The sequence below is a fragment of the Pecten maximus genome, chromosome 5 (genome assembly GCF_902652985.1).
Source record: "Pecten maximus chromosome 5, xPecMax1.1, whole genome shotgun sequence".
Classification (NCBI taxonomy): domain Eukaryota; kingdom Metazoa; phylum Mollusca; class Bivalvia; order Pectinida; family Pectinidae; genus Pecten; species Pecten maximus.
Genome location: NC_047019.1, coordinates 38,051,774 through 38,079,617, shown reverse-complemented (window position 1 = coordinate 38,079,617; position 27,844 = coordinate 38,051,774). Strand labels below are relative to the sequence as shown.

Below are 27,844 nucleotides of genomic sequence, written 5' to 3'. Positions count from 1 at the left end.
AACCCACCCTGTACCCAAACAATCATTACAGCAACAACCCACCCTGTACCCAAACAATCATTACAGAACAACCAACCCTGTACCCAAACAATCATTACAGCAACAACCCACCCTGTACCCCAACAAACCATTACAGGAACAACCCACCCTGTACCCCAACAAACCATTACAGAACAACCCACCCTGTACCCAAACAATCATTACAGCAACAACCCACCCTGTACCCAAACAATCATTACAGAACAACCAACCCTGTACCCAAACAATCATTACAGCAACAACCCACCCTGTACCCAAACAATCATTACAGAACAACCAACCCTGTACCCAAACAATCATTACAGCAACAACCCACCCTGTACCCCAACAAACCATTACAGAACAACCCACCCTGTACCCAAACAATCATTACAGCAACAACCCACCCTGTACCCAAACAATCATTACAGAACAACCAACCCTGTACCCAAACAATCATTACAGCAACAACCCACCCTGTACCCAAACAATCATTACAGAACAACCAACCCTGTACCCAAACAATCATTACAGCAACAACCCACCCTGTACCCAAACAATCATTACAGAACAACCAACCCTGTACCCAAACAATCATTACAGCAACAACCCACCCTGTACCCCAACAAACCATTACAGCAACAACCCACCCTGTACCCAAACAATCATTACAGAACAACCAACCCTGTACCCAAACAATCATTACAGCAACAACCAACCCTGTACCCCAACAAACCATTACAGGAACAACCCACCCTGTACCCCAACAAACCATTACAGAACAACCAACCCTGTACCCAAACAATCATTACAGGAACAAACAACAATGCCCCTCGTCAAACCACCATGGGAACATTGTTTCACCATTCCACGGCCCTCAGTCCAATTCAATTGAATATCGCATTATCACATGACATTTGAACCTATATACTACCATATGAACACATAATCTTTGATCCATACAGATCATCACTTGATCACATGACCTTTGATCCATACAGACAATCACTTGATCACATGACCTTTGATCCATACAGACAATAACTTGATCACATGACTTTTGATCACTATAGACCATTACTTTGTACCAGATGACCATTGATCCCTTTAGACCATCACTTGATCACATAATCTTTGATCCATACAGATCATCACTTGATCACATGACCTTTGGTCCCTACAGAATATCATTTGATCACATGACTTTTTATCCCTACAGACCATCATTTTATCACACGACATTTAGTTCCTACAGACCATCATTTTATCACCTGACCTTTGATCCTTACAGACCACCATCGACCTTTGATTCCTAAGAATATCATTTGATCAAAGGACCTTAATTCCTACAGACCACCAATTGATCATATAACCTTTGACCCCTACAGACCATCATTCGATCATACAAACGTTGACCCCTACAGACATCATTTGATCATACGACATTTGACCCCTACAGACCATCATTTGATCATATGACCTTTGACCCCCTACAGACCATCACTTGATCATACGACCTTTGACCCCCTACAGACCATCATTTGATCATACGACCTTTGACCTCTACAGACCATCATTTGATCACATGAACTTTGATCCCGACAGACCAACATTTTATATTATATATATTAGAGGATAATATTGATAAAGCAGCAATTCATGAAAGATTTTATCTCAAACTAGTTTCATTTCACACATCCATGAATTTATTTGTTAGAAAACACATCTTACTATGGCACACCCTGGTATTTGTGTGAATATTGAACCATATATGAAACTTCTTTTCAATAGTATCCACAAATTTGTTAAGTCAAATCAAAAATGCAATTCATTCTGCCAAAACTCAGTATTTCACAGCCACCGTAGCACTCTTGTAACAGATTCTACATCACATTTCCAGACTCCAGGTTGTGATGCCCATCTATAGGACTCCATCGACAGTCTCAAAGTCTGACAATTTTAATGGATATTTGAGTTTTGTAAACTGCACTGCTACAATGGAGTGAGTATTGATTGGGATCTACAGCCTATGATGCTGCTGCCATGTGTCTCGTCAAGTTACCAGCAACACGCAGGAATCTGTCCAACAGAACTGTTACTAAATCTCGATTGTGGGATTACAGCATTCAAATGTAATGTTAATTTGACTTTTGTTTTATGTGGCTGTGTACAGTAGAGACGGTAAGCATTCCGTACTGTCTCTTTCAATCAAGTCATAACATGTGTGAGGTTACAGCTTATGGCAGTTTATCTATGGTAATGACTTACACAAGGTCATTCTAACGCTGTAGTGACACCGATGTGACCACCAAACACAATCAAACCAGATATTAGGTATGGAAATAGCCAACATTTTTGCTATTATGACATGGCATCTTAAGAGAAATAGTTTTGGATTTACAATACAGTTCATACAGAAAGCAAATGAATTTTTGTTTGTCATTGTTTATTAGGAGTAATTTATGGATGGAAATTAAACAGGTGGCTACCTATCTGACAGGGGGATGTATGACTTAGGACACACTATTGTGGACAACAAGAGGTCATAACACCCTCATACAATGATATGAGAGTTGCTAGGAACAAATAGGAACATCAGTGGTCAAGGCACATGTTCTAGCGGTAGTTAGATATTCCAACACATAAGTTTTATATGTGTGATACCAGTAAGGAAGGCCCGTGTTGAGGACAAAATTGGTGATGGACCTCTCTAAAAAGGACACTTCCTGTAACAATGAGCTGTTGGAAAAAGAATATTTTTAATTACCAAAAGATTTAAAATTTAGCATGAACATTAAATTTAAATATTTAATTATCCTTAAAAAAAAAAAAAAGGTTCTTCAATAATTTCATCAATAAAATAAATCTGTTAATGGGTTCGTGAGATATCTTCTGCAATGTCCAGGGGGACCTCAGACCTTTCACTTTGACCAATGACCACCAAAAACTAATCAGGTGCAGATATTATAGTGTAAATATAAAATCTGTCCAGGGGTTTATAATAAAATCTTAAAGCTTTGCACAAATGCATGAAAAAATGTAAATACTGATTTACACAGTGATAACTACATTATATATATTATATATATTGTTATATACATGTACTTCATGACTCTGTTTAACTAAGAGTAAAAATTCAGTTACGACAGTTACAATTACATATATGTATGAAATATACTTAGCTACCTAGAATACTCAGGCTATCTCAAATTTGTTTATGACATCAATGACCTTGAGATAACGATGTCCAATTGTTTATCGAAAACCAATACCTGGCAATGTTTGTGGACAGTCCATTGAGTTAAAGTCTGATTTACAGACAGCAGGAAGAGTTACCTCTCTTCCCACCTAAGTCAGCTGCTAGTGTAACAAAGCTAATTATCATACCCTAATCCCACCTGGCTGGAGTGTTTAGTACGAGGACAGGTAATATTTCATAAATGTCATAACCAGGTAAGCAGGAAGACAAATGTATACTTGTCATAACAGTGTCACACCAGTCTATCTCTCACTTGCTTGTCCTGTCAACTATTTACAGTGTTACTAGCATGTACATTTATATATAATTAACACAGGTAAACCAACACTAGTATAGGTAAATTTTACACATGTGACACATGTACAGGTAAACTGTACAAAGGTAATACTTGTACAGGTAAACTGTATACAGGTAAACTTGAACAGGTAAACTGTACAAAGGTAATATCTGTACATGTAAACTGTACAAAGTTAACACCTACAAAGGTAAACTTTACAAAGGTAATACTTGTACAGGTAACTTTACAAAGTTAATACCTGTACAGGTAACTTAACAAAGTTAACACATGTACAGTTAAACTGTATAAAGGTAATAATTGTACAGGTAAACTGTACACAGGAAACTTGAACAGGTAAACTGTACAAAGTTAACACCTGCAAAGGTAAACTTTACAAAAGTAATACCAGTAAACTTTACAAAGTTTATACCTGTACAGGTAAACTTTACAAAGTTTATACCTGTACAGGTAAACTTTACAAAGTTAATACCTGTACAGGTAAACTTTACAAAGTTTATACCTGTACAGGTTAACTTTACAAAGTTAATACCTGTACAGGTAAACTTTACAAAGGTAATAACTGTACAGGTAAACTTTACAAAGTTAATACCTGTATTGGTAAACTTTACAAAGTTAACACCTAGCTGTCCAGGTAACTTTACAAAATTAATACCTGTACAGGTAAACTTTACAAAATTAATACAAAGTTATTTAAGGGTTAACTGTAATATTTTTTTTGCGTAATTGAGCAATAACACAAAAAACTTGGGTGTACTCTGAATAAACCGCGAAGCAGTTTATGAAAAGAGTACACCCCAGTTTTTTGTGTTATTGCTCAATAACGTAAAAACAATATTACAGTTAACCCTTATAATTTAATTAACAACGATAAGAAACATTTTCATTAAGTTTAACATGTTTATTTTGCTCCAGATATTTAAAAACACATCGATAAATACAAAATCCTGTGAACAACGATTACTCCGCTGACGTCCTTTTATTTTTATGTTATGAGATGATAACATAATTTTTTGAGCCAATAAAAATGCTTGTTACAAGCAAAATTAAATTATACACAGATAACATTTGTGTACACAGGTAAAATAGCATTGCACTGGTCAAACCTATGTTTACTGACAGGATAAAAGGACATAACAAAAAGGTCAATTAAAACAAGCATGCTGCATATTGCTAAAGCTATACAATGTCATGTCCCCTAACAGTCCCCAATAAAAATAGTTACAGTGACCTTGACCCAAAAAATCCTGGAACTCGAACTTGATCTGTAGCTGCACGTAATCAAATTACATACCAACTTTCACCAACATACCTTGAAGCATGGCTGGGAAAAGTGCAGAAAACATGAGTAGACGGACTGACAGATCGACCGACGGGGAAGAAACCTATAGTCCCCCCGGTTTCATAAGTGGGGACGAATAACAGGAAGTTGATAACTACATCAGGCCTTGATCATATATATTTAGTTCAATAAGAAACTAACATTTTAATATTACAGAAAAAAAAAATAGTTTACCCAAAAATATCAATATATTACCAAATCGAATTGATGGATAACCCAACAAAATCAATAAATTATTCAACAAAATCAATAGATTACTCAACAAAGTCAATAGATTATTCAACAAAATCAAAAGATTACCCAATAAAATCAATAGATTACCCAACATAAAAAATTGATTACCAAACAGAATTAATTTTACCCTTTAAATTCCCTATAACATCCCAGTAGTATCAAACACAAATCCAATACTATCCAAGAAATTCACTTACAAAGACAAAGGTGCTCTAAATATAGCTTTGACAAAGCTCTGTGTTCATGTACTAGTGACCTTGGCAGATAACTATTGTTTAAAGAGAGGAAGCATTGTACACAATGTTTATCAATGTATATATTTACATTTTACATAAAAATTCATTTAATTTATATGAAGATTGAATGCATACATTAGCCCATAAATGCAACTGAATATTTAATTAGATAATGTTTACATCTCTGACTGAATCCAATTCTACATTTAACAACAGCTGATGAGGCAGCCAAAACAGAGGATCTCAAAACATCAAATACAGACCTCCATCGTGGGTGTAATTACAGCTGAAGTCACAAAATATACCAACATTTCTCTTGACCATTTATATGTGTATGACATGGCCACTTTGTGTCCCTATAATACAAAAACAACTTTCTACCACTCAGAGCCAAGTTTTATTGTCAGCAAGGTTTGACATTCATAGATCCATAGACTAGACAAATCATAAATGACACAAACAAACTTTCTGTCTTTTTACCTAATCTCATATTTCATCTTCTGGGCGTTATCCTTCACCCCTACTGAAGTGTCACCAGTGAAGTCAGCCATATCACTTCCTATCTCATAATCTCATTTTATCACAGGATAATTAGGTGACAACTTTCATTATTTCATAAATTAAAATTTTTAGACAAACAAAGTTTTTCCCTGACAGAAAAAAAGATCCTGGCTAACAAAGTTTTATCTTCATAGAAAAAAAGTGTCCAGTCAAACAAAGACTTATCCTCAAAGAAAGACATTTCTAGACTAACACAGTTCTATTCTCAAAGACAGACACCACTTGACTAAAATATTTTCATGTGTAACATCTTAACAAAAGTAATAAAGAACAATTGATTTAGTGTTGATAGCAAAATAGATAATATCTTGTGTTAACATTCAATAGTAGTGTTAAAGTGTAGATGATTGGGAGGGTGTTACTACCCAATCAACAGGCATTAATGTTCCGCCTCATCCTGCAGGAGGACGACATGTTACAGTGTGTGTAGTATTTGACAGACTTTTGGGTGGTAGTTGGCTCCTGAAATATAGGGCCATTTCATAAACAAGGGTTGCTGCACTTAATGTTCAATTCATTAGCACAGTCTGGTTCGGGTTACCTCTATAATGCAGAGAAACGCTTAACTTCTCTCCAAATGATATTTGCTGAAATGAGAAATATGACGAGTTGGATTCTTTCACCGCCTCAGACTTGGTTCCACACATAATATCAATTATAAATGGCTACCATGGCTAATTGGAAACATAGATGCCAGTTAACCGAAGAGGTTGTACTGTATACAGCTCAACAGGCATACACCACAACACATTTATCAAACATTTTAAAACAAATTTGCAAGCAATATTTCTTGTGTCTTTTTTATCACTTCCGAGGATTTCAAAATACTCTAATATTACTGCTAAAGTACAGTAAAACATCATAGCAAAACTTACATTTCTAAATCAAAATAAGAAAAAAATTCATCAAACTCCTCTTGTAGAAAGAATTATCTAACACTGCCCAATTTCTCATAAGTTTACCAGTATCTGTATTTTGATACAGTTTATAGTCATCTACAGCATGAAATGTGAATGACATCCACACAAAATTGACTTTTGAAATATGATTTTATACAGTGTCAGGTGTGTAGAATGCTAGATATTGGTTCCTTACTGATATCTCTAAAGTGGGGAGGCGCCCTATCAGGACCCAACTGAGTACCACAGGGCAGAACAATGTATGCCAGTCCCATTAACAAAAATCATATACAAATATTGAAATTCAAGCTCAATTATCTAATCAAAATACCACTGAGAATGTACAAGTTTATGTCATAACAAAGCTAAATCAAAATGCCATTCAGGGAGACACAATTATATAGCATGATTATACAATCTTCTAAGTTTTCAAAGATATTAGTAGAAAAATGTAGGACGATTTTCGGACAAACAAAAATTCATGCCAGAAGGAAGGACGGACAACACCATACCATAAAACCTCTGTCAAATTTTGACACATGCATAAAAATTGTTGCCTATTGATAAATGTTCCTTGTCGCGAATATAAAAGGTGAAGTATCCCTATTGCTCTGACTCCTTCCCTGTCACTCCCACTACACCAACCCCTTACCCTGTCCCTTCCAACCCCTCCAACCCTACCCTGTCACTCCAAATCCCACAGTCACAACCCTGTCCCTCCTAATCATTTCCAACCCCTCCAATCCTACCCTGTCCCTCCCAATCCCTCCAACCTCTACTGTCACTTCAGATCCCCCAGCCACAACCCTGTCCCTCGATCTTTCCAACCCCTCCAACCCTACCCTGTCACTCCCATCCCCTCCAACTCTACCCTGTCACTCCCAACCCCTCCAATCCTACCCTGTCACTCCCATCCCCTCCAATCCTACCCTGTCACTCCCATCCCCTCCAACTCTACCCTGTCACTCCCAACCCCTCCAACCCTACCCTGTCACTCCCAACCCCTCCAATCCTACCCTGTCACTCCCAACCCCTCCAATCCTACCCTGTCACTCCCAACCCCTCAAATCCTACCCTGTCACTCCCAACCCCTCAAATCCTACCCTGTCACTCCCAACCCCTCCAACCCTACCCTGTCACTCCCAACCCCTCAAATCCTACCGTCACTCCCAACCCCTCAAATCCTACCCTGTCACTCCCAACCCCTCCAACCCTACCCTGTCACTCCCAACCCCTCCAATCCTACCCTGTCACTCCCAACCCCTCAAATCCTACCCTGTCACTCCCAACCCCTCCAACTCTACCCTGTCACTCCCAACCCCTCCAATCCTACCCTGTCACTCCCAACCCCTCCAATCCTACCCTGTCACTCCCACCCCCCAAATCATACCGGTACAATCCAACCCCTCCAACAACTGTCACTCCCACCCACTCCAATCCGACCCTGGCACTCCCAACCACTCCATCTACCATGTCCACTCCCAACCCCTCAAATCCTCCACTGTCTACTCCCAACCCCTCCAACCCCTACCCTGTCCTACCAAACCCTCCCAATCCTACCCTGTCACTCCCACCCATCAATCCTTACCCTGTCAACTCCCAACCCATCCAATCCTACCTGTCAATCCCAAACCCCTACCAACCCTACCCTTCCACTCCAACCTCCATTCATACCTGTCACTCCCAACACCCCTCCAATCCTACCCTGTCACTCCCAACCCTCAAATACTACCCTCCAATCCTACCTTCACTCCCAACCCCTCCAATCCTACCCGGTCAATCCCAACCCTCCAATGACTACCCTGTCCCCCCCCCCCCCCCCCCCCCAAACCCCTTTTATTTTCCCAACCCCTCCCAATCCCTACCCTGTCACTCCCAACCCCTCCAACTCCTACCCCTGTCACTCCCAACCCCTCCAATCCTACCCTGTCACTCCCAACCCCTCCAATCCTACCCTGTCACTCCCAATCCCCAACCCTATACTGTCCCTGTCAATCCCTCAATCTCTACCCGATCCCTTTTCATGTATAAAAAACTTTTATTATTTATCAAAAACAATATATCCTAAAGTACAAAACTTAACAACAATCAATAAAAATTTTGTGGCATTCTAAACAATAGATTTCCATCTCAATGGTCATTTAAACAAGATAAGAGTCATAGAAGCAGTAAGAGAAATGACATCTATCATCAACTGACCAACTTGAGACAATACTTAAACCATAAATTCTGATCACTTGAGTGTGACATTCTGACAGCCATGTTTAACTTAACCCTCCATCAGCACCACCATTTATCTGCAAACAAATTATATCCCTTCTCATAAACTGGTCACAACTTTGAAGGTGGAATAGGACCCTGACAAAAGGGTAGAAATCTACCTTGTTTCCCTACAGCTTTCCACTGGACATCTGACCAAAGGACAACACTATCTGTCACATAGATCACACCCAGGTAAATATTGGGCCATCACTGTAAGGACATCAAATCCACAACTTCAATCCATTCCTCTTTTAATGGAGGAATTGGAGCTATCTCTATAGATACTTAAACTGTTTCCCTGATAAATTCTGTCTGTCCCCTTGGAGATATCATGTCTGTCTCTATGGAGATATCTTGTCTGTCCCCATGGAGATATTCTGTCTGTCCCCATGAGGATATTATGTCTGTCCCCATGGAGATATTATGTCTGTCCCCATGGAGATATCATGTCTGTCCCTATGAAGATATTCTGACTGTCCCCATGGAGATATTCTGTCTGTCCCCATGGAGATATTCTGACTGTCCCCATGGAGATATTCTGTCTGTCCCCATGGGGATATTATGTCTGTCCCCATGGAGATATTATGTCTGTCCCCATAGAGATATCATGTCTGTCCCTATGAAGATATTCTGACTGTCCCCATGGAGATATTCTAACTGTCCCCATGGAGATATTCTGTCTGTCCCCATGGGGATATTATGTCTGTCCCCATGGAGATATTATGTCTGTCCCCATGGAGATATCATGTCAGTCCCTATGAAGATATTCTGACTGTCCCCATGGAGATATTCTGTCTGTCCCCATGAACATATTCTGACTGTCTCCATGGAGATATCAGGACTGTCCCCATGAACATATTCTGACTGTCTCCATGGAGATATCATGTCTGTCTCCATGGAGATATTCTGACTGTTCCCGTGGAGATATTCTGACTGTCCCCATGGAGATATCATGTCTGTCCCCATGGAGATATTCTGACTGTTCCCGTGGAGATATTCTGACTGTCCCTATGGAGATATCATGTCTGTCCCCATGGAGATATTCTGACTGTCCCCATGGAGATATTCTGACTGTTCCCATGAAAATATTCTGTCTGTCCCCATGGAGATATTCTGACTGTTCCCATGGATATATTCTGTCTGTCCCCATGGAGATATTCTGACTGTCCCTATGGAGATATTCTGTCTGTCCCCATGGAGATATTCTGACTGTCCCCATGGAGATATTCTGACTGTCCCCATGGATATATTCTGTCTGTCCCCATGGAGATATTCTGACTGTCCCCATGGAGATATTCTGACTGTCCCCATGGATATATTCTGTCTGTCCCCATGGAGATATTCTGACGGTCTCCATGGAGATATCATGTCTGTCCCCATGGAGATATTCTGACTGTCCCCATGAAGATATTCTGACTGTCTCCATGGAGATATTTTGACTGTCCCCATGGAGATATTCTGACTGTCCCCATGGAGATATTTTGACTGTCTCCATGGAGATATTCTGACTGTCCCCATGGAGATATTCTGACTGTCCCCATGGAGATATCATGACTGTCCCATTGGAGATATTCTGACTGTCCCCATGGAGATATTCTGACTGTCCTCATGAAGATATTCTGACTTTCCCCATGGAGATATCATGTCTGTCCCCATGGAGATATTCTGACTGTCCCCATGGAGATATTCTGTCTGTCCCCATGGAGATATCATGTCTGTCCCTAATGAAGATATTCTGACTGTCCCCATGGAGATATTCTGACTGTCCCCATGGAGATATCATGTCTGTCCCCATGGAGATATTCTGTCAACGGAGAATTATTTTGCAGAGATATGGACTGTGTGTACCTAAAGATATTTGGAGTGTCACAGGAGATACTTGGACAGTACCCTCGGAGATACTTGGACTGTACCCTTGAAATATTTGTGTAATTTTTTAATGGTACACCTGACCTCATTTGACAGCAACTGTCTGAAAATGAAGACTATGAAAAATTGTTTAAATCATGGCTATATTCAAGTTTTTTGACAGCACTTCCGCTAGAAATGTATTTGTAAGCAATAATTATACATCATTTCTAAAATGTTACAAAAACTGTGAAATGGCCGACACAAATCCTGTATTACAGAAGCCAAATGACATATTCTGGGGTCAGAGGGACAGTGGTTCTGGTGTGGGACCATTTACAATCCTTAATACTGTTGTCACAACTGCCACAACAATTATTGTGCTCGTAAACCTAGCCCCCTATTAGTGCCTGCCTGCCAGAAACAGTGGGAGATGTATGGTGTGAGCTTGACCCTCAGCCTTCACTAAATTGCCAGTTAGCTGTAAACTGTCATAAACTGTTCACAATTTTGTGCAAAAATACACATTTATTAAATCAGCCCTAAAGTTATAAAAATGAAAACAAATAAACAACATTTTTTAAATTTGTACTTTTTGTTATTTCAGGGTTTCTCATGGATAAAAATCCTGACGAAAGAGTTATTTCCCTTCCACTACCATACCAAGCATGCCAGCCAACAAGTTATGGCTTCTGATTACCTTACATTGTTGTAATCTTACACATTTTCTGACAAGTCTGCAGTAAGCTCTTATGTAATTTTGCTGGCTGTTATTCTGACATTTCTTCAAAACTTAAAAAAAAAAAATAATAATAAAAACTTTTTAATGGCATTTGGTGAATATCTGTCCAAGGCAGAGGCAAATTAGTGCAGTGCTTTCTCCGGTACTGCCAGGGCATACAAGGTCACCAAGGAGATTCACAGAGGACAGTATTCAAGGTCATGACAGACCACTGTACTAGAGTATTACTACCTACCAAACATGTATACACTATATAACTTGTAAAAATGTACAAAACTATGTAAGTACATAATAACATTATAATTGACTTTGATATAAACTTGGATCGAAGTACCAAATCACTACAACTCACCAGAACATGCAATAACCACCAATTGGATAACAATTTTTTTTTTATTTATAGTAACAGTGATCAATGAACCAACAATCTGACCATGAAACAACATCAACTCACCCAATGTACTTTCCCATATTTAACACTGTATAACATTTTAACAGAATCTAGAGTGATGACAGATTCGTGTGACATTGTCTATAAAAAGTTAGTGACCTTATTTCCCCGACAACTTTCTCATACCTGACCACTGTATCAAAGCTGATCTAATCAGATGAGAAATACAGTTGTTAGCATGATGAAAATTAATGATCTATAAAAAGCAATTAGGACAGTGATTTTGAAACCGTGTCCTAAGTTGTTATAGCTGTAATCAGGAAGATTGAATGTCCTAATGGGCATATGATAGTCTGAAGATGAACTGTGTAAGGCCATAAAAAATAGGATAGAATTGTATCAAAAACAAAAAGAAACCTTATCATCCAAAATATTTTATAGTATACAATATTGGATAAAACCGACCCAAAGCTAGGGCTCGATGTGTTGGTTATATATAGGTCAGAGGCCTCTCCACACAACTTCTGAAATTGGAAACTGATAAAATCGCGAGATGTCACTCCAAGTAAATTGTGGGGAGTTTGGGAGGAAACTATGGGAGACATTAATGGCTGCCATTAGAGACTGGGCTGGCTTCCTTGGGGCCTGGCATTTACCAAGCCTGACAGCCTCTCAGCTTCCAGACATCCTGACTTCACCGCCAGGCAAACCACCAACACCAGATATATCTCACAATTATTGCACTGGAACACCAGTTTAGGGGGTCAACAGTATCACCCAGTTTAGACATAGGCCAAAATTTTAAGGAGTAAACAAAGAAATAATCAAAATGTTATATCTCTTCCTCAGTACACATAGCATTAAACTTGTAACTAAATACATGATAACCTAGATTAGTTTTTAAGAAAGATTTCAGTTGAAACATTACTCATCTTTTGGAATTTGAAACACATATACATCATATGGAATGTAGAGATTATTTCACCTCTACTGCTATCCCTCCATAAAGAGATGACCTATCTATAGCAGAAGTATCTTAACATATGGAAGTTTATAAATATTTCCAACTCTTGCATGTGTGACCTTCACCCCAATGATTATTTCACTAAAAGTCTCTGTACATGTGTGACCTTGATTTCAGGATAGTAGTATACCATAACCTCCAAACCATTCTGACTTAAAAGTCTTTGTGTGACCTTGAAATCAGGTAAGCATTTTACTATATTCACATAAACATTTTTTTTTTTGGCTATATTTCTCCAATTGGGTCCTCGTTCTCCTACTCCAAGGGTGCATGTCACATCCTTTTTCTATACAAAATATGATATTGCCAAAAAATCTCCAGATCAAATTTCATCAAAATCCCTTTAATTGTTCTGTATTAGTAGCATTTTAAAAAGATTTACCTTAATTTCTCCTATTGGACCCTGCCCCTCCAGCCTCAGGGAAGCCACATCCTCCAGTTATACAATGTTGGATCTCATTGGCTTAATAATGCCCCAGACCTATTTTCATCAAAATCCATTCAGGAGTTCAGGAGAACTAGGTATTTAAAGCTAATAAGGATTTAACTCAATTTCTTATATAAAGTCCCGTCTCTCCAGCCCCAGAGGAGCTACACGCCCCAGTTATAAACAAACGATTCATCTCAATTTCCCCTATTGGGCCCCACCCTCAGGCTGCAGGAGATCCACAACCTCCACTTTTACAATGCTAGATCTCCTTTGCCCAATAATGCTCTAGATGGACAATGGATGCTGCACCATTCAAGGTCACCGACCCTCCAGGCAAGGTGATCTAAATATTGTTAATAAAGGATTTCTGACTGACCAGAAAAATAACAACACTTGGTCAAAACCATCTCAGGATCCAAGGATTGTAGCCAAGTATGAGCTGAATCCCATGGTGGAACTTTGAGAAGAAGTTGTTGAGGAAAATCATGATTGCGCAATCATGTTACAAAATGGCCACCATTGCTGCGATAAAAGTTTTTAGGAGGCTGAAAAATATCAATGCTTTGTTGGCTCCCCTTCCTTAACATCCCTACCAATTTTCAGCTACAGGTCAGATGACCTAATAAATATATAAAGCAAGTGGCCATTTTGTTTCAATGCTACAAATGGGGAAGGTGTGTCAAGATATACCTACCACATACTTCAAAAACGTGAAAACAATGTCAATTTTTTAATGCCTTGGAACAAAATACTGTAATTTGAGATCATTTGGTGACATGTTTAACAGAACAGACATAAAATTTAACCTTGAAAACATGCAAGAATCAATGCTTAAAAATGGCTACACATCAAATTAATCAAATTTGGACAGCAGGCTGAGGAGAAGTTTTTACTGAAGAGCGGGTTGTAATGATTAATTACTGAATAATTAGACCATAAACTGACTCACTGTATAAAATAGTGTATAAATCATTCAATAAATTATGCTGATCACATAGGTCTGGCATCATCAGCAACATCCCCCTCACACTCAACTCTCTATAACTCGACTATTTAAAATGTCAACTAATCCAGCTGAAATGAGTGAATTTGCCCACAATAAGTTTACTACCAATCTTCCTAATTATACCTAATTACTACTCCATAATGTCAGATACCTCATCCACTACTTATTTCTAAAGCATTGATGGATTTTTGGTAGAAACATCTGTTGTAATCTTTAACATGTTAACTGTATATGGTCCTCAACACCCTAATCTATATTAAACCTCAGCCTTTTTGAAACTGTTTAAGCCTTGACTTTGTAAATACTATAACTTATTTGAAACAAATAATCTTTTAAAACCATTTGAAGAGAGGAATTTTTTTTTTTTAAAGTTTTATATAAAAAGCAAGATAATTCTCTCAATGACATTCTGATAAGTCTACAAAGATGCTTTACAAATGATATGTATCTAATATGACTGGTTCACGGCCATTAAATTTCAAGCAAAACTGACTTGTAAATATTCTGTACTTAATATGTGAAAAATCTATACATTTTGTGTAACAATATTAGTATAAGTATTGGTAGGGTAGTTAATTTCCTACTTCATTCAATGGCAGCCAACATCTAGTAAAACTAGATCCCCTGTGAATCTAACCAACAGTCATCTACACAATTTCAATTTCAATGTTGCAGTTCTCCTTTTCAGATTTACCAAGGACCATTAGAGTCATCACTGTGTCAGATTTAAGGTTGAAAAGGTAGTGTGGTTTTTACTAGAGATAATGATTGAAGTTTATTACTCAATGTGTCACACTTAGATGTGCTCCATTAAACACTTAAAACCAAATGATTGACAAATGTCAGTCAAACTACAGCACCCAGCCTATGGTGTGTACTTTGTGTAGTATAGCTCTTTATATAAACAAGAGTTTATATCTGTACAATATCTTCCCAATATGACTAATGGGTTAAGAGGATTCCTACGCACCAAGTGTGGCCAATGGATTCCCCAGCACCACTTGTGGATCCCAAGTATTTCTTTACACCACTTGTGGGTTTCAAGAACATCCCAGTACTTCTTGTGTGCCCCAATGATTTCCCAGCACCACTTATGGGTCCCAAGGATTTCTTTACACCACTTATGGGCCCCAAGGATTTCTTTACACCACTTATGGGTCCCAAGGATTTCCCAGCACCACTTATGGGTCCCAATGATTTCCCAGCACCACTTATGGGTCCCAAGGATTTCTTAACACCACTTATGGGCCCCAAGGATTTCTTTACACCACTTATGGGTCCCAAGGATTTCCCAGCACCACTTATGGGTCCCAATGATTTCCCAGCACCACTTATGGGTCCCAAGGATTTCTTTACACCACTTATGGGCCCCAAGGATTTCTTTACACCACTTATGGGTCCCAAGGATTTCCCAGCACCACTTATGGGTCCCAATGATTTCCCAGCACCACTTATGAGTCCAAAGGATTTCTTTACACCACTTATGGGTCCCAAGGATTTTCCAGCACCACTTATGGGTCCCAAGGATTTTCCAGCACCACTTATGGGTCCCAAGGATTTCCCAGCACCACTTATGGGCCCCAAGGATTTCCTAGCACCACTTATGGGTCCCAAGGATTTCCCAGCACCACTTATGGGCCCCAAGGATTTCCCAGCACCTCTTTTCCGTCCTGACTATTTAAAAACCTAAATAGTCATTTAAAAACTGTCATTGATCTGTTGAGAGAGACCGCACATAAAAATTATGAAGTGAAGGACCTTTCTGTCAGCAATGGAGATGATAGGGGCTGGGGTCATGAGTGATGGGATACACTACCAGTTTACAGCTATATCAGCCGTAAACTATACATATACACCAGCTGTCACACCAGCCTCTGAGATGCTGTTTATGTTACTTACTGACAATGTCCTCAGATAGCTAGGTTTTATAGGCACACTTTTCTTCATATGTGACAAGCTTTTATAAATAACAGATTTTTTACCTGTGTGATAAGCTTTCAAAGGTAACCGATTCTTTTTCTGTATGTGACAAGATTTTAAAGGTACTTGATTCTAGAATTATAGAATCTTGATTCTTTACCTGTGTGACAAGATTTTATAGAATCTTGATTCCTTACCTGTGTGACAAGATCTCATATAATCTTGATTCTTTACCTGTGTGACAAGATTTTTTAGAATCTTGATTCTTTACCTGTGTGACAAGATTTCATAGAATCTTGATTCTTTACCTGTGTGACACTTAAGATTTTATAGAATGGTGATCCTTTACCAATGTGACAAGATTTTATAGAATCTTGATTCTTTACCTGTGTGACAAGATTTTATAGAATCTTGATTCATTACCTGTGTGACAAAATTTTATAGAATCTTGATTCTTTACCTGTGTGACAAAATTTTATAGAATCTTGATTCTTTACCTGTGTGACAAAATTTTATAGAATCTTGATTCTTTACCAATGTGATAAGATTTCATAGAATCTGGATTCTTTACCTGTGTGACAAAATTTTATAGAATCTGGATTCTTTACCTGTGTGACAAGATTTTATAGAATCTTGATTCTTTACCTGTGACAAAATTTTATAGAATCTTGATTCTTTACCTGTGTGACAAAATTTTATAAACTTACAGATAGGTGAAAATAACAGTGCTATAACCAATCTATAAATATAGAACTAAACACACAGGTTAGACTTGAAGATGTTAGAGTTTAGGAGCATTACACAACAATAGGAACAACACAGAAAACTTGAGCAGCACAGATTGTCTCCTCATGTTTGATATTGATTTAACACTGAAGTAAGATCATTATTAGAGAGCAGAGATACGCTGGCTATATTTGTATATCCAAATGATTCACTGTGGTTCTGTCAACATAATGCAATGACATATAAATAGCTTAGAGAAAACACAGGAAGTCATTCTGATGATTATGACAAGACGTCAAACAATTATCATAACAAACGGCACTAATGAGTCGTTAATCATCACTGCCTCAATGCATGTCAAAACCAGCCGGGTAGATCTTGTGTATCATCGCACGACAAATGACATGTATAAACCTATACCCAGCATTCACAATCCAATTTGACACAAAAGAATTAGGAACATTACCAAATACTACTGGAAGAGCAGACTTTTTATTTCATTCATTTTTTATGTGACATCTCCGGTAGACAATGGCTGTCAGACCATTGTGAGGCGATTAAGCCTGACATTTGATAGGTGATGTGTTTGCACCTTACCTGAAATACATTTTACTGGTTTGCATTAGCCTTGATCAATACACACAACAAAAACTAAGCTAGTCTAATTCACCAGAAGCTGGCCAAGTTTTCAAAATATGACACGTGTGATGGATTACAACTGGAACCAATTACAAACAGTATGGATTGTCCCCCCTATCAGGTGTTAAAGACAGGCTACAGACTTAACTTAGCCATAACACTCCTTACAGTATACAAATAGGTAATTTTTAAAAATCATTTAACTTGTTTAATATGTCATTTTTATTCAAATTCTGACAAATGACAACATCAATATGTTAAGAAGATCAAGGTAAACAGCACAATTAATTAGCACAAAGGTCAAGATAAACAGCACAATTAATTAAAACAAAGGTCAAGGTTAACAGCACAATTAATTAATACAAGGGTCAAGGTTAGCAACATAATTAATTAATACAAAGGTCAAGGTTAACAGCACAATCAATTAATACAAAGGTCAAGGTTAACAGCACAACTAATTAACACAAATGTCAAGGTTAACAGCACAACTAATTAACACAAATGTCAAGGTTAACAGCACCATTAATTATCAGAAAGGTCAAGGTTAACAACACAATCAATTAATACAAAGGTCAAGGTTAACAACATAATTAATTAATACAAAGGTCAAGGTTAACACCTGATTGTGTGATTAATACAAAAGATTATTGAAAGTGTTAACTATGTTGACCTTGACCTTGGTATTAATAAGGTTTTGAAGAAAACCAACATTTCTAATTTTTCAACATGCAGTTTCAAAATTAAAAACAATTAGGTATTTGATTGCAACTTTCAACTTCATTGTAAAGATTTGAAATTGAAATTTATCAGATCAGACTTTCCTGAGTCAAATTATCCTACAAACATTCTATCCTTCAAGACAGAGACATCTAAGAAATTAATCTTCAGTCAACATCAAACAAAAACAGTGACTGAAAACTCCTGACATTTTCTCTGAAGTCAAGATTAGAATGGTGCAGGTGAACACCAAACCGGGCAAGTTATAGACATTATTAACTGTCATGTCAAACACACAGATGACCTAGGTTGGACATTACTGACATGTGACTATTTCAAGCTTCAAGATAACAAAGACTATATACTTTCATCTTCCTCTATTTTTCTTTGCCATGTCTGCAATCCCCCCATATGTCTGGTTGTTCTAACATAAATTACACAGAAATTGTAGCTTTGGTCATCTCTTTATAACAGATGTACCAACTTAGCATCAAAATGTCACCTAAAAATGCAATCATTTTCACATGATCTTAACAAGCCTTATACATGATGACTTTTACTTCAGTACAGTGATGGGGCACCAGATTGAAATGGTTGGTAAGTATAAACAACTCATACGAAAACAAAAGGATCACAAATAAATTCCAGGAAATATCACTGCATTTTGCATCTTGGTAGTACCATTACGTCATCAAACCAAACCCTGTCTATCTCTCGTCATCAAACCAAACCCTGTCTATCTCTCGTCATCAAACCAAACCCTGTCTTTCTCTCGTCATCAAACCAAACCCTGTCTATCTCTCGTCATCAAACCAAACCCTGTCTATCTCTCGTCATCAAACCAAACCCTGTCTATCTCTCGTCATCAAACCAAACCCTGTCTATCTCTCGTCATCAAACCAAACCCTGTCTTTCTCTCGTCATCAAACCAAACCCTGTCTATCTCTCGTCATCAAACCAAACCCTGTCTATCTCTCGTCATCAAACCAAACCCTGTCTATCTCTCGTCATCAAACCAAACCCTGTCTATCTCTCCTCATCAAACCAAACCCTGTCTATCTCTCCTCATCAAACCAAACCCTGTCTATCTCTCCTCATCAAACCAAACCCTGTCTATCTCTCCTCATCAAACCAAACCCTGTCTTTCTCTCGTCATCAAACCAAACCCTGTCTATCTCTCGTCATCAAACCAAACCCTGTCTATCTCTCGTCATCAAACCAAACCCTGTCTATCTCTCGTCATCAAACCAAACCCTGTCTATCTCTCGTCATCAAACCAAACCCTGTCTATCTCTCGTCATCAAACCAAACCCTGTCTATCTCTCGTCGTCAAACCAAACCCTGTCTATCTCTCGTCATCAAACCAAACCCTGTCTATCTCTCGTCGTCAAACCAAACCCTGTCTATCTCTCCTCATCAAACCAAACCCTGTCTATCTCTCGTCATCAAACCAAACCCTGTCTATCTCTCCTCATCAAACCAAACCCTGTCTATCTCTCGTCATCAAACCAAACCCTGTCTATCTCTCGTCATCAAACCAAACCCTGTCTATCTCTCGTCATCAAACCAAACCCTGTCTATCTCTCGTCATCAAACCAAACCCTGTCTATCTCTCGTCGTCAAACCAAACCCTGTCTATCTCTCGTCATCAAACCAAACCCTGTCTATCTCTCGTCATCATACCAAACCCTGTCTATCTCTCGTCATCAAACCAAACCCTGTCTTTCTCTCGTCATCAAACCAAACCCTGTCTTTCTCTCGTCATCAAACCAAACCCTGTCTATCTCTCGTCGTCAAACCAAACCCTGTCTATCTCTCGTCGTCAAACCAAACCCTGTCTATCTCTCGTCATCAAACCAAACCCTGTCTATCTCTCGTCATCAAACCAAACCCTGTCTATCTCTCGTCATCAAACCAAACCCTGTCTATCTCTCGTCGTCAAACCAAACCCTGTCTATCTCTCGTCATCAAACCAAACCCTGTCTATCTCTCGTCATCAAACCAAACCCTGTCTATCTCTCCTCATCAAACCAAACCCTGTCTATCTCTCCTCATCAAACCAAACCCTGTCTATCTCTCCTCATCAAACCAAACCCTGTCTATCTCTCCTCATCAAACCAAACCCTGTCTTTCTCTCGTCATCAAACCAAACCCTGTCTATCTCTCGTCATCAAACCAAACCCTGTCTATCTCTCGTCATCAAACCAAACCCTGTCTATCTCTCGTCATCAAACCAAACCCTGTCTATCTCTCGTCGTCAAACCAAACCCTGTCTATCTCTCGTCATCAAACCAAACCCTGTCTATCTCTCGTCGTCAAACCAAACCCTGTCTATCTCTCGTCATCAAACCAAACCCTGTCTATCTCTCGTCGTCAAACCAAACCCTGTCTATCTCTCCTCATCAAACCAAACCCTGTCTATCTCTCGTCATCAAACCAAACCCTGTCTATCTCTCCTCATCAAACCAAACCCTGTCTATCTCTCGTCATCAAACCAAACCCTGTCTATCTCTCGTCATCAAACCAAACCCTGTCTATCTCTCGTCATCAAACCAAACCCTGTCTATCTCTCCTCATCAAACCAAACCCTGTCTATCTCTCCTCATCAAACCAAACCCTGTCTATCTCTCCTCATCAAACCAAACCCTGTCTATCTCTCCTCATCAAACCAAACCCTGTCTTTCTCTCGTCATCAAACCAAACCCTGTCTATCTCTCGTCATCAAACCAAACCCTGTCTATCTCTCGTCATCAAACCAAACCCTGTCTATCTCTCGTCATCAAACCAAACCCTGTCTATCTCTCGTCGTCAAACCAAACCCTGTCTATCTCTCGTCATCAAACCAAACCCTGTCTATCTCTCGTCGTCAAACCAAACCCTGTCTATCTCTCGTCATCAAACCAAACCCTGTCTATCTCTCGTCGTCAAACCAAACCCTGTCTATCTCTCCTCATCAAACCAAACCCTGTCTATCTCTCGTCATCAAACCAAACCCTGTCTATCTCTCCTCATCAAACCAAACCCTGTCTATCTCTCGTCATCAAACCAAACCCTGTCTATCTCTCGTCATCAAACCAAACCCTGTCTATCTCTCGTCATCAAACCAAACCCTGTCTATCTCTCGTCATCAAACCAAACCCTGTCTATCTCTCGTCGTCAAACCAAACCCTGTCTATCTCTCGTCATCAAACCAAACCCTGTCTATCTCTCGTCGTCAAACCAAACCCTGTCTATCTCTCGTCATCAAACCAAACCCTGTCTATCTCTCGTCATCATACCAAACCCTGTCTATCTCTCGTCATCAAACCAAACCCTGTCTTTCTCTCGTCATCAAACCAAACCCTGTCTTTCTCTCGTCATCAAACCAAACCCTGTCTATCTCTCGTCGTCAAACCAAACCCTGTCTATCTCTCGTCGTCAAACCAAACCCTGTCTATCTCTCGTCATCAAACCAAACCCTGTCTATCTCTCGTCATCAAACCAAACCCTGTCTATCTCTCGTCATCAAACCAAACCCTGTCTATCTCTCGTCATCAAACCAAACCCTGTCTATCTCTCGTCATCAAACCAAACCCTGTCTATCTCTCCTCATCAAACCAATTAAACCCTGTCTATCTCTCCTCATCAAACCAAACCCTATCTATCTCAACCAGCCTAATTCTAAACACACAATATCATACAATGTTTAAGAGCCAATCATATAACAAAATATGTTTGCTAAGTATTAATTCAAATCTGTCTGCTCTTTACAGCTGGCATTTGACTGGTCAACATCAAAGCTGGATTGTAATTGAAGTAAAGACTTGAGGTTTAAAGGGTCCAGTTTAGCTGGATTGTAATTGAAGTAAAGACTTGAGGTTTAAAGGGTCCAGTTTGACAAACAGTCTCTAGGGTAAAGGTGTATAGTAAAATGTCAAGGGATCATTCCCAGTCAGTGATACCTTGACTTTTGTCTGTGATGACAAGAGTAATTGACAATGAAATACCAGCTCCTCTCTCACCCATCCATCACACACCTTAATTAGGCCATCATACACCCCACCAGGCTAACTCTGGTACAACCTCAGTCTGACATTTTCTCTCACCAATGATTAGATGACACCAGTCTATCAGCACATGTATTGCCCTCCAATTCCTTGACCTATGAACATATGCTCATATTTCTGACAGCTAGTTTGAATTTTGACATATAAACAGTGGATATGCTATATATGCTCATTGCCAGACTTTGCATCAAGCTAACTATCTGCTGACATGGCCTAATTAAGCTTTCTAAAACCAATCACTCACCTATGTAAGACCAGGAATACTTGATAAAAAATGTGTCATGGCATTTTACATCCTGTAAAGGAGTAACATTCTCTCTTTGATACTCAAAGTAATCTTTCTTGTGTTTTAGACCCTGTATTTTACCATCCAACATCATTAAAACCTATACACCCATGGACCATTATCAGAAACAACATTAATGGAACTTGAAATAGAATTTTAGAAATCCCATTTTATATCATACAGAAAGTATAGATCTACCAATTCATGCTGGAAATGATACATAATTACATCCAATTTGTAAGATATTTATAATACAGCACACCTAGGTACACACTAATGGATTATATCAATGTTGCCTGGTATTTGGAGAAGCTATTTTCTTAACAATAAAACTAACTCTATGTGTCTAAACATTGAGCATGTTCTGTGAATTTATGGGTTATATATGTGTGAATTTATGGCTGCATGTTTCCCTTGGTCATGTCAACTTTATGATTTACAGACTGCCACATATGTCTGGTCTAAATCTGATGGTCATCATACATAACAGGATCACAATTTATGGATTAGATTAGTCTGGTCATTGCCATTTTATGATTTATAGACTACATTTGTCTGGCATTGCAAGGCTAGGTGTAACAAATGGACATGCAGATATAATATAGATGTGGCTGGCATTGTTTTAATCACTGAATGGTCACACCAACCTCTGGTGTCTATGTCTGTAGGTATAATATAACCCCTACATCATCAACACCAGCAGAGATATCCCCCAAAACCAACAGCCAGCCCACTTATCTCTTCACCTCCTTCCTGGCACCAAGCATCATCCCCATAGCAACAACAGAATGGAATCTATCCATCAAGGCATATCCATTCCAACTGTCACCCTGGCTGGGCCAGCTAGTTAATTTTTCATGTTTGATCCTCTACATCCCTCAAGTGAAGGGCATCTGTCATTTTTGCATGATTGGATAAAGAAATATGGAGTTTTCTTTGGCCAGAGTTAGTTCTAAACTCTGACAGGATCGTGATAGCAGTTAGACATTGCCTCGAGAAATCCAGCATCACGACTCCATCACTTAGACCTCTTTATCTTTCTATTGTCAGGTGATAAATGAAACACTCAATGATTAAAGAAAGCAGAAATTCATGGCAAGAACAAAAACTATCCACAGTGAGGCTGTACAGTTTGTAGAGGAAATACCTGTTTATTTACTCTATTGGTTTTCTGGCACAGACAGTATGTTTCCATCACAAGTCTGAAAACATCTACTTTCTACAAAATAAGAATACGTAAGAACTTATTTTGGGGTTATGTTGATCAGTGAGGTAAAACTGCCACACATATATAACACAGAGTTAAAGTGAGGTAAAACTGCCACACATATATAACACAGAGTTAAAGTGGGGTAAAACTGTCACAGTTAAAGTGAGGCAAAACTGTCACACAAATATAACACACAGTTAAAGTGAGGTAAAACTGTCACACAAATATAACACACAGTTAAAGTGAGGTAAAACTGTCACACAAATATAACACACAGTTAAAGTGAGGTAAAACTGTCACACAAATATAACACACAGTTAAAGTGAGGCAAAACTGTCACACAAATATAACACACAGTTAAAGTGAGGTAAAACTGTCACACAAATATAACACACAGTTAAAGTGAGGCAAAACTGTCACACAAATATAACACACAGTTAAAGTGAGGTAAAACCGTCACACTTATATAACACAGAGTTAAAATGAGGTAAAACTGTCACAGTTATATAACACAGAGTTAAAGTGAGGTAAAACTGTCACAGTTAAAGTGAGGTAAAACTGTCACACTTATATAACACAGAGTTAAAGTGAGGTAAAACTGCCACACATATATAACACAGAGTTAAAGTGGGGTAAAACTGTCACAGTTATATAACACAGAGTTAAAGTGAGGTGAAACTGTCACACTTATATAACACAGAGTTAAAGTGAGGTAAAACTGTCACACTTATATAACACAGAGTTAAAGTGGGGTAAAACTGTCACAGTTAAAGTGAGGTAAAACTGTCACACTTATATAACACAGAGTTAAAGTGAGGTAAAACTGTCACACTTATATAACACACAGTTAAAGTGAGGTAAAACTGTCACACTTATATAACACAGAGTTAAAGTGAGGTAAAACTATCACACTTATATAACACAGAGTTAAAGTGAGGTAAAACTATCACACTTATATAACACAGAGTTAAAGTGACGTAAAACTGTCACACTTATATAACAGTTAAAGTGAGGTAAAACTGTCACAGTTAAAGTGAGGTAAAACTGTCACACTTATATAACACAGAGTTAAAGTGAGGTAAAACTGTCACACTTATATAACACGGAGTTAAAGTGAGGTAAAACTGTCACACTTATATAACAGTTAAAGTGAGGTAAAACTGTCACAGTTAAAGTGAGGTAAAACTGTCACACTTATATAACACACAGTTAAAGTGAGGTAAAACTGTCACACTTATATAACACAGAGTTAAAGTGAGGTAAAACTATCACACTTATATAACACAGAGTTAAAGTGAGGTAAAACTATCACACTTATATAACACAGAGTTAAAGTGACGTAAAACTATCACACTTATATAACACACAGTTAAAGTGAGGTAAAACTGTCACACTTATATAACACACAGTGAAAGTGAGGTAAAACTGTCACACTTATATAACACACAGTTAAAGTGAGGTAAAACTGTCACACTTATATAACACAGAGTTAAAGTGAGGTAAAACTATCACACTTATATAACACAGAGTTAAAGTGAGGTAAAACTATCACACTTATATAACACAGAGTTAAAGTGACGTAAAACTATCACACTTATATAACACACAGTTAAAGTGAGGTAAAACTGTCACACTTATATAACACACAGTGAAAGTGAGGTAAAACTGTCACACTTATATAACACAGAGTTAAAGTGAGGTAAAACTGTCACACTTATATAACACAGAGTTAAAGTGAGGTAAAACTATCACACTTATATAACACAGAGTTAAAGTGAGGTAAAACTATCACACTTATATAACACAGAGTTAAAGTGACGTAAAACTATCACACTTATATAACACACAGTTAAAGTGAGGTAAAACTGTCACACTTATATAACACACAGTTAAAGTGAGGTAAAACTGTCACACTTATATAACACACAGTTAAAGTGAGGTAAAACTATCACACTTATATAACACACAGTTAAAGTGAGGTAAAACTATCACACTTATATAACACAGAGTTAAAGTGAGGTAAAACTATCACACTTATATAACACAGAGTTAAAGTGAGGTAAAACCATCACACTTATATAACACAGAGTTAAAGTGAGGTAAAACTGTCACAGTTAAAGTGAGGTAAAACTGTCACACTTATATAACACACAGTTAAAGTGAGGTAAAACTGTCACACTTATATAACACACAGTTAAAGTGAGGTAAAACTGTCACACTTATATAACACAGAGTTAAAGTGAGGTAAAACTATCACACTTATATAACACAGAGTTAAAGTGACGTAAAACTGTCACACTTATATAACAGTTAAAGTGAGGTAAAACTGTCACAGTTAAAGTGAGGTAAAACTGTCACACTTATATAACACAGAGTTAAAGTGAGGTAAAACTGTCACAGTTAAAGTGAGGTAAAACTGTCACACTTATATAACACACAGTTAAAGTGAGGTAAAACTATCACACTTATATAACACAGAGTTAAAGTGAGGTAAAACCATCACACTTATATAACACAGAGTTAAAGTGAGGTAAAACTGTCACAGTTAAAGTGAGGTAAAACTGTCACACTTATATAACACACAGTTAAAGTGAGGTAAAACTGTCACACTTATATAACACACAGTTAAAGTGAGGTAAAACTGTCACACTTATATAACACAGAGTTAAAGTGAGGTAAAACCGTCACACTTATATAACACAGAGTTAAAGTGAGGTAAAACTGTCACACTTATATAACACAGAGTTAAAGTGAGGTAAAACTGTCACACTTATATAACACAGAGTTAAAGTGAGGTAAAACTGTCACACTTATATAACACAGAGTTAAAGTGAGGTAAAACTGTCACACTTATATAACACACAGTTAAAGTGAGGTAAAACTGTCACACTTATATAACACACAGTTAAAGTGGGGTAAAACTGTCACACGTATATAACACAGAGTTAAAGTGAGGTAAAACTGTCACACTTATATAACAGTTAAAGTGAGGTAAAACTGTCACACTTATATAACAGTTAAAGTGAGGTAAAACTATCACACTTATATAACACAGAGTTAAAGTGAGGTAAAACTGTCACACATATAACTTAGATTATATCATGTTTAAATGAATTCTTGTCTCCAAGGAAAGCAATTTTGCGTAAGGTGCTACCCTAAACAATAAGCAGACAAGGTCAGGAGATACATTGTCTGTGTAATTCCTGTATACAAAATATTTTATTTATATACCCCGTTTTGTCTCTACAAGTTGTCAGTATAATCTACATCTATGGATGCATGGATTTGTTTCCTGTGAACAACACCTAGTCATGAGGAAACCTTGCAGGTTGGTATCCCTCAGTCACCTCCTCGTTAGATACCTGTTTGGTCATTAGTTACCTGGAGGGGAGGGGACCTCAATGTTACCACTACACAGGTAAAAATGGATAAATGGGAAGCTCCCCTAGAGCTAGGGGCTACAGATCAGGTGAAACCTAATCCAACATCAAGGGCAGGTCAGTCAGTTACAATCCAGGCATACCAATTGTTAAAGTAACAAATGTATGCTTGATTTATACATTGACCAACCAGATAAGGATGAAAAGCACGCAGATGTTTTTTTATCATTGTACAAGGGAATTCCTTACCCTGGGGTAACTGGGGGTCTCTGCAGTTTCAAGAAAACATGAACATTTGAGAACATGAAATGAGACTAGACAGAAATTACCAGCACATTTCATGATTTTGAAACAAAATCACAGTCCTATAGAA

General features: G+C 38.1%; 1 protein-coding gene across 3 annotated transcripts in view; it reads right to left on the bottom strand.

The window, feature by feature from the left end:
- The window catches only part of LOC117327972 (transmembrane protein 135-like), a 227,312-nt gene that overhangs the window by 32,106 nt on the left and 167,362 nt on the right, over nt 1-27,844 (bottom strand). The window lies entirely within an intron of this gene.